This window comes from Malania oleifera, chromosome 2, assembly GCF_029873635.1.
Source record: "Malania oleifera isolate guangnan ecotype guangnan chromosome 2, ASM2987363v1, whole genome shotgun sequence".
In the NCBI taxonomy this organism is placed as follows: domain Eukaryota; kingdom Viridiplantae; phylum Streptophyta; class Magnoliopsida; order Santalales; family Ximeniaceae; genus Malania; species Malania oleifera.
In genome coordinates, this window is record NC_080418.1 from 104586073 (window position 1) to 104599813 (window position 13741).

Below are 13741 nucleotides of genomic sequence, written 5' to 3' on the forward strand. Positions count from 1 at the left end.
TACCTGTAGAAAATAAAACATAATACCCAAAATCTTTATTTTCATCCGTTTAATCCATTCAGAAAATCCTTTACAACAGACACACACACACGCATGCTCACGCACGCACTCGCGCGCACGCGCGCACACGCACGTGCACACACACACACACACACATATATATATATATATAATAACCCAAAACTATCATTTTCATATGCCCGAATAATTCATAAAAATCATATATCAAATCCGTGCAATTTATTTAAATTTCAAAATATTCTCAAAAAATATGATTTAATCAAATACTACAATTTAGTCAGTTAATTTTGAGAACAATAATTATTATAAAATATTTAGGCTCACAAACATCAATTTAATTAACTCATAATAATAATAATAATAATAATAATAATCCAAAATCCAATTTTCATATGTTAGAATATTTAGAAAAGCGTATATATAATTCCAGTAATCTCATATTACAATTTAATCGGTTAAATTATAAAATCTCTAACATAATTTATTCCTCTTACCTTTCCTTAGGAGAAGTGTCTAGGAAGCCCAAACCTAAAATCTGCTCCGATTAACTTACTAAGGATCGAAGTTGGGACCCTGTGGTGGTGTTCGATCGTCAATTTGGCTAAATACTAGGAAAAAAATTATAGAGAAAGTAGGTTTACCTTATCTCAGGAGTGGTGCCTACGACGCACTAACCACAAATCCACTACGGTTAAAATGTTGGTGGCCAAGAATGGAATCTAGGGATATTTTGCGTTCTTCAATTGGCGCACGTTCGACCGAGAAATTCAAGGAGAGAGAAAGAGAGATTGAGGAGAGAGAGAGAGAGAGAGAGAGAGAGAGAGAGAGAGAGGCGAGATTAGTGAGGGGGGTTCGCTGCAGGATTTCAATTGAAATACTGAAGCTTCTATATATATATATATATGTATATATATATATATATATTTAATTAATAATATTAATTAATTAATTAATTTTTTTGAAATCACTCCACTAATCTTGTATAACTATTTTTGGGATCGTTACAATATATATATATATATATATATATATATATATATATATATATATATATGCACGCATATGTACACATACTAACGTACATGCAAATACCCACCCAATATTCATTTTGTATAAACTTGCTAGTATATAGGACCGACTCTTCATAATATGGGGCCTTAGACAAATGATTTAATAAAGGGCCCTTAATATTTTTGTTTAATTTTTATTTTTATTTAAAATTAATTTTTCTAACTTTTTGATATGCAAAATCACTAATTAAAGTTTTATATTCAACCTGTATTTCAGGGAAAGTCAATGTATGGGAAGAGAGCATCATAAATAATGTTAATATTATTACATTAAAAAAAAAATTTGGGGGCCCCAATTTACTTGAAAAAGAAAAAATTAAATTACATTTTCTTTACATTTTAAAATATAAATTTATTTACTTGATAGTGGGAAAGTCATTATAGGGAAGAGAACATCATAAATAATGTTAACATTATTACATTAAAAAAAAAAAATTAGGGGTCTCAAAATTTTTGGGACCCTAGGTGAATGATTTAATCAAGAACCCTTAATATTTTGTTTAATTTTTATTTTTATTTAAAATTAATTTTTCTAACGTTTTGAAATGTAAAAATAAATTTATCAAGAGCTCCCTTTTGAGATGACACTAATTATTTTTATTTTTTTTCTTTCTTTATTTTTCATATTCGGATTCATATTTTCTCATTGACATAATTAAATTTCAAAATTAACACTAACTATAAATTAACAAATTATCTAAACAAATAAAAATAAATTTAATAAATCTATAAAAATGATAGATTGAAACAATATAATCTGATTATTATTATTATTGCAAATCGATCGGCGAGCGACACTTTCAAAATATCGGATTCTTGTCGGATACAATGCTCTAACCTCAAAGCTTCCAAAATCTAAGAAAAAATAGAAAAAAAATTCAAAGTGAAAATAATAGAAAAATAATGCACAAACATTAAAATCAAAATTAAGATTGATAAAAATTACAGATAATCGGCGACTTGAAGATGATGAACACAAGAGTTGGAGCAAAAATTATAGAGAGACCGAGAGATAAGAGTGAGAGAGCGTGAGAAATGAAAAAAAAAAAATTTAGAGAAGCTAAGAGAGAGAGATGAGAGTAATAGATAGTTAGAAATATAATAAAATTGTTAGTTGGGATGTCAATCAAACTTGAAAAAAAAAAGAATTAAATTACATTTATTTGTTAGTTGAGAAGTTAATGTATGAGAAGAGAGCATAATAAATAATATTAATATTATTTAATTTAAAAAAAATTTAAGACCCCAATAATATATTATTATATTAAAAAAAATTGGGAGCCCCAAAATTTTTGGGGCTCTAGGCGAACACCTCAATCACTTAAAGGAGGAGCCGACGCTCCCTACTAGTATATACATATATTCATACATTTATATTTAAGTATACATAAACACGTATAAATATAGCTATACATAAATACATAAATACATACATACATACATATACATACATATACATACATACATACACATATATATATATATATATATATATATATAGTTTATATAAATGAATATTGGGTGGGTATTTGCATGTCCGTTTACATATATCCGTATATGCATATAAACATATATGTATGAATATATGTGCGGTGTATATATCATGTCATACATCCATACATATATCTATGCATATGCTCATGCATATATCATAATCAAGTATCATGTATATGCCCATCTATGCATATTCATCACTTATATATCCATATGCCTCATGCCATCCATGCATCCATATGCCCTTATCATGCATGCACATACATTATATATGCATCATCATGCATACATGCATATATCACTATGCCAATCATGCATCCATACACCCATGCATATACATATGCATACATGTATCCCATGCATAAATACCCACCTGCATATTCACCTCCAAGCATGTGTGCATCATCTACCCATCAACATGTATACATACACTCTCCCACATGCATATACACATCCATACATACATGATTACATGCATCTTCATATACCTACATGCATCTATGTACATGGGCATGCATATATCCTATATCCATTCATGCATGTCAACATACATACCTAGACATGCATATTCATGCATTCATCTATCCATGGATCCATCACACGCTCCTATCCAATCGCACACATACATTCATGCATACTTCTTTTTTTCTTTTCTTTCTTTAAAAACGGACGGCACCTCCATTTATTTATTGATAACCCCTTACTTTTGGCGGAGGAATACCGTGGTTACAAGATAATCAATGAGAGATAACAAAAGACAACATGTTAAAAACCTCCCAAAGAACAACACCAACATCCAGCCAATAATCAGATTACAAGTCCAAACAAAACAAAAAAAAACATGACCTACATTCATGCATACATCAATATATGAATATAGCAAAGCACCAAACATTCTTTGCTTGGAGCAACAATAAAAAATTAACAATAGCGGTCATCCGCCTTTCAATTGTCTGTTTTATCTTTTTAGACCAATATTGTATAATATGAACATGGTTGACAATGGTATTAGGCTAGTTCAAAAAATGTGTAATTGGACAATTTTCCATGAATAGTACTTACATTTCATTTTAAATTAAAATTACCATAATGATTGTCATCTAAAAGATATATATGTGTGTGTGTGTGCGCACTCGTGCATATATATAAAATCTAATTCCAATCATGTCATATGTTTATTCTCATTTAAAATATCATACATAACCATGTCTCATGCCTATATCGATCTATCCTAGATCCCAAGCAATTGGATCTATTCACTATTGCACTTCACCCAAAAAAGGAAGTTTCTCATTTAGTCCTCATTTGAGAGCACTTAGAAAAAAGTGCTTATAACATTTATCACTTCTGTAACACCCCAATCTCGAGGGGCCTCGATATTAACTTTTTATTATTGATTTACAGCGGAAGCAAAATAAACTCGATTTTTATTATACCAGAGTACTAATTATCCATATTACAATTATTTATTTCAAAAGAAGAAAAATTACACAAGCATAAATAGCTGGCATCATACTAATATTTCTAATAAATCTTTATTTTTCTATTCCCACCCGCATGCTTGTTAAGCCTGATTTCCGATATGCTCTTCAGAGTTATCTGAAATAAAAATATGATTGGAGTGAGACGACGCTCAGTAAGTAAATAAGATTATTATTAGTGTGTGGCCAAAATGAGTTTTTTTAAAAAATTTCGTAAAACAATATTTAATATTATAACTTCAAAATTTCTTTTAGAATAAATATAAATTTAAAAATTTATGTATAAAACTTTTGTCATCAATTACAACAATAAAATTTTATAATTATATATTATAACTGTTAAATTAAACTTTTAACTTTAAAACTGTAAAAATATTTAATGATAAACTTACATATACTTTTTCTTATGCGTTTTCCTTAGATCGTCATTTAATCACCAAAATGATCCTTTTCACGTAAACTTACACTTTTCCTTCAAATCATCAGTAACTTTGTACACGTAATTAAATATGTATAAACATATATTATAAAAACCACCTTTAGGCCCATTTGCCGTAAGTCATGTTTACCCCCATGACTGGGTTGTGCGGTTCGAAGACTGAGCTTAGCTGGCTGGCCAACCAAACTAAATCAACGTACGTAAACTTTAAGTGAGATTTTCTTTATTAAGTCCTGGTCCGGAACCAGGTGTGCACTCAGGAAAAATTCACTAACATAAATAACCACTTTGTAAACAGTGTTGGTGCACTATGATCCGTATAAACTTTAAGCTGCGATACCGAACATCTGTAACTTTGAACTTTTGTTACCATAAGGGGTTTTAAAATCATCTTATTATAATTTATGCAATTTAAAATAATATCATGAAAATCTCATCTTTACTCATATTTTCATAAAAATGTAACGTAAAAATAAACTCATGCCACACAATTTTTGTGTTAAAAATATATATAATTTTATTTTTGAATAGAAAGAAATACTGAAAATTTACCCGAGGGAATTAGAACATTTCTTAACCCAAAAATAGATGTAAGTATGTTAAAGATAGAACTGATATAATTAAATATGCGTAAAAATAAACTCATGGAAATTTTGTGGAACTAATTAACATAATTGAAATTTACTTATAAAGTAAACTCGAGTATGAATTATAAATAAAAAAAACTAACATAATCAAAATTTACTTACCTTCTTCTTTTATCGTGTGCTACGAACACAATAACTATCTTTAAAAAATGAGATCGGAAAAAGTGAGTGAGTGAGAACTTACTTAAAATTCTCTCCACCACAAATTCTTTCACTCACTAATCATTCTCTTCCTTAGAAAATTGTTGTGAAAATTGAAGGTTGAGATCTCCCTATTTATAGGAAAATTTTGGGGAAGAAATGAAATTTATAAAAGTATGGGGAGATGGGTGAAATTATAATTTTTTTTTTTTAATGAAAGAATGGGTAAGGGATGGGTAAGGTATGGGTTGAGTATGGGATGAGGATGGAGGCCATGTGGGAGTGCTTGCCACCATTCCCATTAAATAAATTTTTAATTAACTACTTACCTAATTAATTAATCAATTAGTTAATTTATTATTTTATTATTTTATTATTTTTCTTAATCATTATTATCATTATTATTACTTTTAAACTATTTTTGATATTTATTTATTTTATTATTTATTTTTGAATAAGAATTAAATTTGAATTTTGAAATCTCATGTGGGCCCCACATGATCTTGTGGGCCCCACACAACTTCGAAACCTGAATGGATCCTACGTAATTCGAATAATTCTTATACGATTTTATGCATCCTACATAACTTTAAGACTCGTGTAAACCTCCATACGGTTTCGGGACTTATGTGGGCCCCGCATAAGATACTTATATTATTATTATTTTATCATATATTTATATAAATTATATCAGTCAAAACATTATTTTATATAGTTATTTACCCATATAAACAGTGTCTTGTGGCTCCGGGACTCATGTGGACCCCACATAGTCTTGTGGGCCCCACATATGATACCTATATTATTATCATCTTATTATGTATTTCTACAAATTATGTCTGTCAAAACACTATTTTATGTATATATACTTATTTACGTGTACAAACAGTGTCTATCCTGTTTATCCTATAAAATTTCATTTTGACTAGGCCGACCTCCAGGGAGCGACTGAGCCGCAATGGTCTCTGAGCACTCGCTTAGACAAGGTCTTTCTTAGGCATCAAACATGGAATCAAGGATCCTACAAAAAAACACTTATGAATTGACATTAACTCAATGATCATTTTTATTATTTTATTATTATTGTGCTTTAATCATATATATATTTTTGGGTCATCACAATCTCTCTTCCTTATAAAAATTTCGTTCTCGAAATTTGCTAATTTAAAATGAGTACTCCATAATTGGTTGAGCTATTTAAAAGAGTACATTGATTAACAATTTGACTAAGTCTTAGAATAGATTGAGGGTCAATTTGGCGAAGTATTTTATTTTGAGAATTGAAGTGTAAATCGTCGGTATAATAGAGGTTGAAATGGAAAATAAATTCAGAAGATGTAGAAAAGGATAATTATATATATGTATATATATTATACATGTCCTATAAATTAAAAATATACGAGATCTGGCCTTTAGAGCCTTAGATCAACGTCAACATCTATCAAAGTACTAGCGGTGTCACTGCTAACCGCCGGGGTTTTTTCTTGGTAGAGTTGACCTCTTGTAATGTTGCGGGCTTGGGTCGGAAAAAGGGAGAGAACGCCCGTTTGTTCGGCGAGGGAGGAAGAGCTGCCCTCTTCCCGAGTTATTGGTGGCCCGTATATGAGTCTCAATGCGCATCGGATTTCCTTGCAATGGTGAAGTAGGCCAGCATTATCCGAAACCCTTAGTGTGGTGACTGCGATATTGCCATTGTAAGGGATATGGCTCATTGGTGTGATATTAGTTGTAAGTTTCATAGTCGGAATATTCTCGATAGGGAAGAGGGTTGGAAGAATGGCAGGGGCACTGCTTGGGTCGGTAGTGGCGGAGGAGGTAATATGGAGAATTGATGGGGCAGTAGTTGAGATAGTGGCTTCTCCAACTGATCCCCACCTACGCCTACTGTTCTCAAACCAAAAGCGTATATTTCTCGGCTCGATTGGACCATACCGTCAGAGTTGTGTTGCAAGCAAGATAGTCCATTCCACGAAAGGGAGTTCCCCTTGACTGCTGTGGAAGGCCTCCTCTAGAATCTCCAGCTGTGCCTTACTGGGTTTCCATCTTTGAATCGACGATCTAGTGCTGCTCTCAGCAACTTGGGGAGTTAGGTGATTTGGCAACATTTTCGAGTAATAAGACAACTAAGAGACAAGTTGGGAAGAGCTAATCACTGCAAACTAAAATGTGATTGTTCAAGATGATAGAAAGCTGTGATGCTTAGAGTTTGAGAAGGGCAGACCCTTTTTATAGGGGAGTGGCCGCGTGTTGTGGAAATCGAGAGAGAGCGACGCGTGTCACGGATATCGAGCAACGCGTTTTGCACAAATCGAGGGAGAATGACGTTTGTCGTGAGAATCGAGAGAGAGCGACGCGTGTCACAGATTTCGAGCACGCGTTTTGCACAAATCGAGGGAAAATGATGTGTGTCACGAAAATCGAGAGAGCGACGAGTGTCACGAACGACGCGTTTTTCAAAAATCGAGGGAGAACGATGTGTGTCGCAAAAATCGAGAGAGAGAGAGCGACGTGTACCTCGAGTGATGCATTTTTTCAAAAATTGAGGGAGAGCGATATGTGTCGCAGAAATCGAGCGAGCGACACGTATTGCAAAATTTGAGGACTCAAGGTTCTTTTTATGTTTCTACATCTTTATTAATGCTTTAACTATAATTAATTTCATCCTTATGTCACTACTTGGGTGGGTAGTCTAGTGGTAAGGAACCGGCTATGCATCCATGTGATCGCGGGTTCGAGTTCCCACTACGCCCAAGTGGTCTCATGCCCTAACCTTACTTCAGGGGTAAGTGAGCTATAGTCGATGATTTCCACCCATGAGACCTCATTTTTTTTTTAACTACAAGAGTACCCCTTATATATTAATATATTCCATTATTATTATTATTATTATTATTATTATTATTATTATTATTATTATTATTATTATTATTATTAGATCAAATATATGTTGGACATGTTTGACCAATTGATGATTTGACATTGGTTAGTTATTTGAAGGAAATTAGTTAATTTTTATATTGCTTTCATTAATTTTTTTTTTAAATATAAAAAAATTTAACTTGTATTAGCTTTTATAAATTTATAAAAAAAAAATTAAAGATTTTGTCAAAATTTGTACTCCTAAATCAAACTTGGATACTTGATGGAAATTGAATATGTAATGGGAAAAATAGATATACATATTTAACTTGCACATGTTAAGGGATTATACATATATATATATATATATAATTTTTTTTTTGAATTTAAATAAGTAATATTTAAATTATATTTAATTCCTCATAAACTAATACAAAATTAAAATTTAAGATTTTGTCAAAATATATATTCATAAATTAAGCTTGAAGGTTTTGTTGATAACTCAATATGTAATGTAAAAATATATATTCATATCTAACTTATACATGCAAAGAAATTTTGGGTAAATTCAGATTTCATAATAGACCGTTTGTTCATATCTATTTGTATGTGTAGCACTTCTAAATTCAGTAGGGTCTAATGGGTTATTTTTTATATATTTAGTGAAAATAACAACAGTGAAAATAATTAAATCTCAGATATTATTATTATATTTATATATATATAAATTTTAAATTATTAATGCATTTGACAATTAATTATAAATCATCAATATGGATATGTGTTTCTACAAACATAAATAACATATTTAAATTAATTAACGTGTCTTTAATAATACTACTATTTTTCTTAGAGAATTTATAATTATTACCTGTCCTTGGGAGCCTTCACGTAAATCTCATTTCCTTCAATGCTACTATCTTTAGGATCCATTCTTAAATAATGATAAAATGTTATTTTAAAATCATAAATCTATTATTAACGTATAATAATATAACAAACTAAAATAAATATTCTAAACTACCCAATCCTACCCAAATCATGTTTTATATCTAAGCTTTGGTAAAATTTATATATTAGAGTATGCAGAACTTATATCTTATGCTCTGATAAAATATATATATATATATATATATATATATATATATATATATATATCAAATGTAACATCCTGACCCCGAGGGGTCTGGGATATTAACTTTTTATTATTGATTTACAGCGGAAGCAAAATAAACTCGATTTTTATTATATACCAGAGCGCTAATTATCCATATTACAATTATTTATTTCAAAAGAAGAAAAATTACACAAGCATAAATAGCTGGCATCATACTAATATTTCTAATAAATCTTTATTTTTCTATTCCCACCTGCATGCTTGTTAAGCCTGATTTCCGATATGCTCTTCAGAGTTATCTGAAATAAAAATATGATTGGAGTGAGACGATGCTCAGTAAGTAAATAAGATTATTATTAGTGTGTGGCCAAAATGAGCTTTTTTAAAAAATTTCGTAAAATAATATTTAATACTATAACTTCAAAATTTCTTTTAAAATAAATATAAATTTAAAAATTTATGTATAAAACTTTTGTCATCAATTATAACAGTAAAATTTTATAATTATATATTATAACTGTTAAATTAAACTTTTAACTTTAAAACTGTAAAAATATTTAATGATAAACATACATATACTTTTCCTTATACGTTTTCCTTAGATCGTCATTTAATCACCAAAATGATCCTTTTCACGTAAACTTACAATTTTCCTTTAAATTATCAGTAACTTTGTACACGTAATTAAATATGTATAAACATATATTATAAAAACCACCCTTAGGCCCATTTGCCGTAAGTCATGTTTACCCCCATGACTGGGTTGTGCGGTCCGAAGACTAGACTTAGCTGGTTGGCCTACCAAACTAAATCAACGTACGTAAACTTTAAGTGAGATTTTCTTTATTAAGTCCTGGTCCGGAACCAGGTGTGCACTCAGGAAAAATTCACTAACATAAATAACCACTTTGTAAACAGTGTTGGTGCACTATGATCCGTATAAACTTTAAGCTGCGATACCGAACATCTGTAACTTTGAACTTTTGTTACCATAAGGGGTTTTAAAATCATCTTATTATAATTTATGCAATTTAAAATAATATCGTGAAAATCTCATCTTTACTCATATTTTCATAAAAATGTAACGTAAAAATAAACTCATGCCACACAATTTTTGTATTAAAAATATATATAATTTTATTTTTGAATAGAAAGAAATGCTGAAAATTTACCCGAGGGAATTAGAACATTTCTTAACCCAAAAATAGATGTAAGTATGTTAAAGATAGAACTGATATAATTAAATATGCGTAAAAATAAACTCATGGAAATTTTGTGGAACTAATTAACATAATTGAAATTTACTTATAAAGTAAACTCGGGTATGAATTTTAAATAAAAAAAAACTAACATAATCAAAATTTACTTACCTTCTTCTTTTACTGTATGCTACGAATACAATAATTATTTTTAAGAAATGAGATCGGAAAGAGTGGGTGAGTGAGAACTTACTTAAAATTCTCTCCACCACAAATTCTTTCACTCACTAATCATTCTCTTCCTTAGAAAATTGTTGTGAAAAATGAAGGTTGAGATCTCCCTATTTATAGGAAAATTTTGGGGAAGAAATGAAATTTATAAAAATGTGGGGAGATGGGTGAAATTATAATTTTTTTTTTTTTAAATTAAAGAATGGGTAAGGAATGGGTAAGGTATGAGTTGAGTATGGGATGAGGATGGAGGCCATGTGGGAGTGCTTGCCACCATTCCCATTAAATAAATTTTTAATTAACTACTTACCTAATTAATTAATCAATTAGTTAATTTATTATTTTATTATTTTATTATTTTTCTTAATCATTATTATCATTGTTATTACTTTTAAACTATTTTTAGTATTTATTTATTTTATTATTTATTTTTGAACAATAATTAAATTTGAATTTTGAAATCTCATGTGGGCCCCACATGATCTTGTGGGCCCCACACAACTTCGAGACTCGAATGGATCTTACTTAATTCGAATAATTCTTATATGATTTTATGCATCCTAAATAGCTTTGAGACTCGTGTAAACCTCCATACGGCTTCGGGACTCATGTGGGCCCCGCATAGGATACCTATATTATTATTATTTTATCATATATTTATATAAATTATATCAGTCAAAACATTATTTTATGTAGTTATTTACGCATATAAACAGTGTCTTGTGGCTCCGAGACTCATGTAGACCCCACATAGTCTTGTGGGCCCCACATATGATACCTATATTATTATCATCTTATTATGTATTTTTACAAATTATGTCTGTCAAAATACTATTTTATGTATATATACTTATTTACGTGTACAAACAATGTCTATCCTGTTTATCTTATGAAATTCTATTTTGACCAAACCGACCTCCAGGGAGCGACTGAGCCGCAATGGTCTCTAAGCACTCGCTTAGATAAGGTCTTTCTTAGGCATCAAACATGGAATCAAAGATCCTACAGAAAAACACTTCTGTATTGATATTAACTCAATGACCATTTTTATTATTTTATTATTATTGTGCTTTAATCATATATATATTTTTGGGTCATCACAACTTCAAATAAACAATTTTACAAAAAAAAAAAGTGACGTTTGACTTGCATCACAACAAACAGTTATTGTAATAAGTGCTTTTCTCTTCTAGAGCCACTTAAAAAAAATTATTTAAGAGAATTTTGATAAGCAATATAAGATAACATTTTGGTCGTTTATAAGTGATGTTGTTCGTAGGTGGGTCAATTTTATAAATATAATAAATTTAGTAGCTATTTTATAATTTAAAAATATATTAAAAGATAATCATATATTAATTATTACTAGAACATAATTCAATTCTAAAATGAAGAAGAAAAACCATCTATTAGTTTAAAATAATATTAAAAATTAAAATTACTAATTTAATTAATAATGTTATTTTAACATAAATTAATATGATAATCATATGTGTTGTTGTCAAAAATGTCGATCTAACCTCCGGCAAGCTTTTCGACCCCAACCACCTGAGATAGACGAAAACAAATGTGGCTTGGAGGACCCGGGGTGTGCTTCGGGGGATCTCTCTGATGCCAAAGTAAGGGAGTGCTTTAGAGAGGTTGTAAGTAACAATGAAATTGAGTTAGAATGAGATACCTTAGCCTCTCCACAATACCCCTTTTATACTGGCCAGTTTTGATCTTGGTAGATCTGTCATTTATAGCGCTTGATGTGGATCACTTTGGTCAATATATGGCCAGTGTCAATGGATTTGGTCGAGCAATTGACTTGGTAGGTAATTTCCCCCATTAATGTTGGACACATGTCTTCTCTTTAGGGTAGATATATTTGGGGTATATCAGTTGCCCTCCCTATAGTTTCGAAGTTTTGAACCATGTTCCCAAAGTTTAAAAGTGGTTAATGTTGGGTTTTTTGCGGAGCCTAATTGTATTTGATTCGGGTGATGACCCAATCCAAAGTAATGAGGTGTGGTTTCTTAATGGAAGACTTCTTACTCAGGCTTAGTCTATGAGCGCTATAGCTTGGGCCGAAAATGTCTTTTAACACCCTCTTTAGCTACTTATTTATCTACGGCTTGCTAAGCTAGATTTGGGGCGTGCTCAGCTTACCCGAGTCGATCTTGCGGCGCTCCGGGCTTTGCCAAGCCGAACTCGAAAGGGCGTCGGCTTAATCCGAGCCAAGGTGGAGGTGTACACGGCATCGCCGAGTCGATTTTCCAAGCCGAATCTACTAACATGTCGTCTTATCCGAGTCGATGCTTCTATATGCAAGTCGTGTCGAGCTAGGTTTTTCGGCTCACCCGAGCCGATGATGCCGAGCAGGTCTTCGTTGAACATTTCGTGCTGAGCAGGTCACCATAAGGCATTTTTGTCAAGCAGCTCATCGTGAGGCATTTGTGCTGAGCTGCACTTCATGGAAATTCTTGTCGAGCTGTTATTGTCGAGCTATTTTTGTCAAACTATTTTTTCCAAGGTGTTCTTGCTGAACTGTTTTTTCCGAACTGTTCTTGTTGACCTATTTTTGCTGGGCTGCTCTCCATGGACTGTTTTTGCCGAGATGCTCTTCATGGGCAATTTTCTGTCAAGCTGCTCTTCGTGGCAATTCTTGCCGAGCTACCCTTTGCGGGCAATTTTTACCGAGCTGCTTTTCATGGCTATTCTTGCTGAGCTGTTCTTGCCGAGCCTTTTTTGCCAAGCTGCTCTTCGTGGGCATTTTCTGCCAACTTGCTCTTTGTGGAAATTCTTGCTGAGCTGCCCTTTGCGGGCAATTTTTTTCGAGTTGCTCTTCATGTTTGTTCTTGCCGAGTTGCTATTCGTGGGCAATTTCTCTCGAGTTGCTTTTCATGGCAATTCTTGCTGAGTTGTTTTTTTTCCCAGGTTGCTCTCCATCAACTCTTCTTGCCAAGCTGCTCTTTGTGGGCAGTTTCTGCCGAGCTGTTCTTGCCGAGCTCTTTTTACCGAACTGCCCTTCATTTGGAATTCTTGCCGAGCTGCCGAACC